General features: G+C 45.6%; 1 long non-coding RNA gene across 1 annotated transcript; it reads left to right on the forward strand.

Moving 5' to 3' along the window:
- Window positions 1-215: 215 nt before the first annotated feature.
- Window positions 216-4,902, forward strand: LOC124419603. Its single transcript, XR_006940724.1, has 3 exons — window positions 216-1,407; window positions 1,472-1,686; window positions 4,810-4,902. It is a non-coding gene; the product is annotated as an uncharacterized LOC124419603 (long non-coding RNA).
- The last annotated feature ends 589 nt before the right edge of the window (window positions 4,903-5,491 follow it).

Consider the following 5,491-nt stretch of genomic DNA (forward strand, 5'->3'; position numbering starts at 1 on the left):
GCAGCTCAGGCCCGTATTGGCAATAAGCCGATAAAACCCCCTGTTTTGGGGACTACCAAGGCCTCGAAAACCAAGGTAGCGACCCCAGTGCCGGTTATGCACGCGGAAACTGCGAACAAGACTTCGGGTTCCCAAACGGCATCTCCCAAGGCCACCTCGGCAGACAAGACCCCCAGGCACGCTGTAGAAGGGCCTTTCTACAGCGGCGTTCCGCCGCAAAGATTTTGAGCCGCTTAGCTGGTAAACCAGCTGAGTCGCTCACCGAAGAGGATAAGTCCTCTCTCCAATGGGCTAAGGAAAAACTGGCTGTTCTGGAGAAAAGTCCCCCCCTCACGTCCAAAGACGCGCCTAAACGGCAACGTTCTGAGGAGGAGACCAATCCTCAGGGCCAGCAGCCCGGGACAAAACGTCCAAAACCGTCACTCCCCAAGCCGCATGACAGGACCTTCAGTGAGGTGGCCAAGGACCATCTCACGCGTGCTGTCATCGACAGGAGTGACATCGACGGCGCTATGTCCCCATCTAGATGGGACATAGTACGCAAGAAACTGATGGGGGTGTTCTGGGAAGTTCTTAAACAGAACCCTGGTCCCCCCCTCAGTGTGAGGACGGCGGTTGGTTTCACAATCGTGTGAAACTGATGGCTTGTTCCAATGAGCGTTCAGCTTCGCTCCTGAAGCAGGCTGTCGCTCGTATCAAGGATCCGTGGGAAGGCGCAAAGCTGGAAGTGGTCTCTGTGGACGAGATTCCACGAAGGCCTAGATCCACCGCCATAATCCCCGCGGAACCTCATAATAAGGCGGAGATAATGGAACTCCTACGGGTTGGGAATCCGGACCTTCCAACACAAGATTGGAAGGTCGTCAGGGTCTCTCAACCAGTAGGCAGCTCCAGAAGGATTGTGGTGATTCTGAACCAGGAGTCACTGGCGCCGCTTCGTGAGAAACAGGGGAAGGTCTACTACGGCTTCGAGTCGATCTTCCTCCGTGTCTACCGAGGCGACGACAAGGGACTGTTGGAAAGGGATGATCCCGATCCTGAACAATCTTCTGCAGAGATGTCATGCGACGAGACTGATGTTTCACTCAGCCAAAGTACCACTAAATCAACCTCTCGATTGGTTAAGGGTTTCTTTGACGGAGTGGAACTGTCAGTTGACGAAGACGATCTCCTTGCCTCAGACAAGGAGGACGCCAACGTCACAGTGTTGCACTTTGACACAAAAGGAGATGGTGAGATTAACTCAAATTAATCTCCACCACTCCAAAGCAGCTTCGGCTGCTCTGCTCCTCCGTATGGGCGTCGGTGGGGAGGAGCTCGCCTTAGTCCAGGAACCCTGGATCCACCAAGAAAGGGTGAGCGGACTAGGCATGAAAAGCTATAAGCTACTATACCAAAGAAGATCTGGTAAGATTAGATCCTGTATAGTAGCTAAAAGCAGTCTTAACATCTTCATCCTCTCTGATTTCAGTGATGAAGACACCGTTGTAGCCACATGGGAAACCAGTGTAGGTGCTATACTGGTAATATCCGCCTACATGGCTCACGACCATAGCGACCAACCACCAAACAGCTTGGTCTGCAGATCCATTGAGATGGCTAATTCCAAGGGAATGCCGATCATCATGGGGGCTGATGCAAATGCCCACCACACTGTCTGGGGAAGCTCGGATATAAATGCTAGAGGTGAGTCAATATTTAACTTCATTCTATGCAATAATCTTGATATTTTAAATACAGGATCCGAACCGACCTTTATTGTTTCAAACAGAAGGGAAGTTCTTGATATCACGCTAGTTAGCACTATGCATCATGATTGGATCAGGGGATGGCATGTCTCGAACGACTGCTCCTTCTCTGACCATCAATATATCGATTTTGAAATCGTAGCTAATGTAGGGGTCACAAGACCCTTTAGAAACAGGAGAAGAACAGACTGGGAAAAGCAATCTGCTTTAATCTCACGTTCGCTCCAGAATATACCGATCATTGAAAATATATCGGACATAGAAAATGCGGTGGAAACGGTAAATCACGTTTTTGAACACGCGACTTCACTGGCATGTGAACAAAAGACCTACAATGGCAGAAGCAGACCTCCATGGTGGTCTGCGGACATTGCGAAATCTCGAAGAGAATCGCGAAGGCTATTTAATGAGGCAAAGAAAACAGGAAACTGGTTTTTTACAAGACCTCTGTAAATAGATTCAAAAATCTGATAAGAAATGCAAAGCGCAAATCTTGGAGAACCTTCTGTAGCGGCGTGGAAGGTTCCTCCGAGACCAGTCGACTTCGCAAAGTCTTATCGTCAACTCCTCCAGTCCCGAGTTTCATTCAGAAATCATGTGGAAACTGGACGACCAGCAGCCAGGAAACCTTGGAAGTTCTAATGGCTACGCATTTTCCAGGCTGTCAATCTCCTGAAAACAGAATTGACATGCAGCTCTCAAATCTTCCAGCTGATACCACATATATTATGAGTTTTGACCCATTTAAATCACCGGGTCCTGATGGTATTATACCTGCGGATTTGCAACATAATGCTGTCCATCTCATGCCTTGGCTAATTCGGTTATATACTGCCTGCCTTAAATGGTCGTATATACCAGAACCCTGGACCAAGTGTAAAGTGGTCTTTATCCCGAAAGGGGGAAAGACCTCTCACACGAAGCCAAAGGACTTCAGACCAATTAGTCTGTCCTCCTTTCTTCTCAAAACACTGGAAAGGATCATTGATATACATCTGAGAATGAGTATCAATCCTGACCTCTTATCAGCGTCCCAACATGCCTATATGAAAGGTAAATCCGTTGAGACTGCGCTACACTCGCTAGTGGGTCACATAGAAAAGACTCTAGAGCAAGGGAAGTACACACTTGTTGCCTTTCTTGATATTGAGGGGGCTTTCAATAATGTACACCCTGAGTCGATAATATCGGCTTTACATGGCCTGGGAATAAACCAGCCTATTCAAGCTTTCATAAAGAGACTACTGACTAAAAGGGTCATCGTCTCGGAAATGGGAGCAGCAAATGTCACGAAAGTGGCTAGTCGCGGAACTCCACAAGGTGGAGTTCTGTCTCCATTACTATGGAACCTTGCATTGAATCCCCTTCTCATGGAACTTAGGTCCAAGGGCTTTGGGGTCATTGCGTATGCGGACGACGTGTCTGTCATAGTATCTGGAAAATACCTGGACACTATATCGCATAGAATGGAAACTGCCCTTAGATCACTTAGTACCTGGAGTACAAACAGCGGACTAAGCGTAAATCCAGCTAAAACGGAACTTGTTCTCTTCACCAGGAAATACAAGTTGCCCACTTTCACTCTCCCTCGTTTGAATGGGGTCGAGTTAAAGTTATCTGATAGTGCAAAATATCTAGGAGTCATCCTGGATTCAAAACTATCATGGCATCTGAACACTCAATCCAGAGTGGACAAAGCGGCTGCGGCCCTATACTCATGTAGGAGAGCAATAGGCAAATCCTGGGGTATTAATCCCAAGAATACCAAATGGCTCTTCGACATGGTAGTCAAGCCCATACTGATGTATGGAGCACTCGTCTGGTGGAAATCCCTACTATTGGACGTCCACCGAAAGAGATTTGAAGGTATCCTTCGCGCAGCGGCGCTAATGATAACAGGTGCCCTTCGTACCACTCCATCAAAGGCTCTCTTTGTCATGATGAATTGGTTACCTGTTGATCTAATGGCTCAGGAGGTTGCCCTCAACTCAGCGATTAGACTCAGTACAATCGGTAGGTGGCATATGACTAAGTCAGGTCACTCTACCATAATCAACTTCCTAGGAGCAATGCCAGGAAACATTGATTATTGCATCCCCAAACCATCTTTTGACATAAGCTTTTCAGTGTCGATTCAACACGACCCAAATGAGATGGAATCTATCCTCCGTGACGGTTCGTATCAGGTCTTCACCGATGGCTCTAAATCGGAAGATGGCGTGGGCGGTGGCTTCTATATTGCACATACTGGAACGGAAGTTTCTTTTAAACTTCCTGACCAATGTAGCGTACTTCAGGCTGAATTATCAGCCATAAAACGGGCTGCAAACTGGCTCAGGTTCTATCGAATTTACCAGGAAGATATTCGAATTTATACCGACAGTCAGGCTGCCCTAAGGGCTATAAGTGGTGTTTATACAACATCACACTTGGTCCTAGAATGCCGGGCATCTCTAAATGAGATGGCGAAGCATTCCACAGTGGGACTGTATTGGATTCCAGGTCATCGAAAGATAGATTGCGAAAGTGGGTTCCTCACTAGCGACAGAGTACACCGACAATTTCGTTGGCATTCCGCTTTCAAGCTGCAAGCGCTCGATTCGCGAAAAACTCCACGAGCTTGCGCAATACAGATGGTCGACTGAGGCTACCTGTAGACTGGCGAGGATCATGTGGCCGTCTTATGACCCACGAAGATCACGAGTCCTAATTCAGTTTCCGAGAGCAAATCTTCGAAACTTGATTGCAGTGGTGACTGGCCACTGGCCTTTTGGGCTCCATGCTAGAAGACTAGACCTTCCTAGTAATGACTTCTGCAGGAGCTGTCAAGACGAAGAGGAAGAGGAGAGTACTGTTCACTTCCTCTGTCAGTGTCCTGCCCTAGCGGAGCATAGATCGAATCTGCTAGGAGCGAATGTCATGCACGATTTAACGGACCTATCTGAGGCTGACATCCGAAGGATAGACTCCTTTATTCGTGCGACAAAATGGTTTGGATAGGAAACCAGAGTAGATGGGTCGAAGTGTAATAATACGCCGACCGTTTTCTTTCTCTTTTCAGGTACCACAAAGGGATCATAACATGGACCCAAGTGTGCCCCTAATGCGAACTGCAAGGGACAGCCTGCAAACCTAACCAAACCTACTTTATAATTATTTAGGATAAAAAGTTGTATAAAAAGTAGGCGAAACTATTACAGTAAGAATAATAAAATTTTGCACAAATAACTTTAACATCTATGTAAACATTTTTGGTAATAAATTGGCGGACTGCCCATGAGGGAGCGGCACCTCCCATATTAATTAAATACAAAAATTCGTTTATATGGGAAACTAATACAACTAAATTCTTAAAATTTTTCACGAAGAACTTTAATATTCATCTGAATATTTTGGAGGAAAAAGGGCGGACTTATATCTAAGAAACTATTATCTTCAAATTTTAAATGAATAACTTTGACATCAATGTAAACATTCAGAAGATAACGGGCAAATTATTGCAAGTTCGCCAATTTTTATCTATCCATGAAATTAATTTGCAATGGCTTGGCAAAACATATATATAATAAAGAAATTGGCGAACTTGCAATAATTTGCTTGGCATCTCTCTATGTAATATATTGTTAATCTGGAAAACTATTGCAGTTAAAATTTTCAAAATCTGGAAGTTAGGACATTGGGTATAGCTATATATCTTCTATTCATATATTTAAAAACAAATGAATGTGTGTTTGTATGTTTTT

This window comes from Lucilia cuprina, chromosome 4 (genome assembly GCF_022045245.1).
Source record: "Lucilia cuprina isolate Lc7/37 chromosome 4, ASM2204524v1, whole genome shotgun sequence".
NCBI lineage: Eukaryota > Metazoa > Arthropoda > Insecta > Diptera > Calliphoridae > Lucilia > Lucilia cuprina.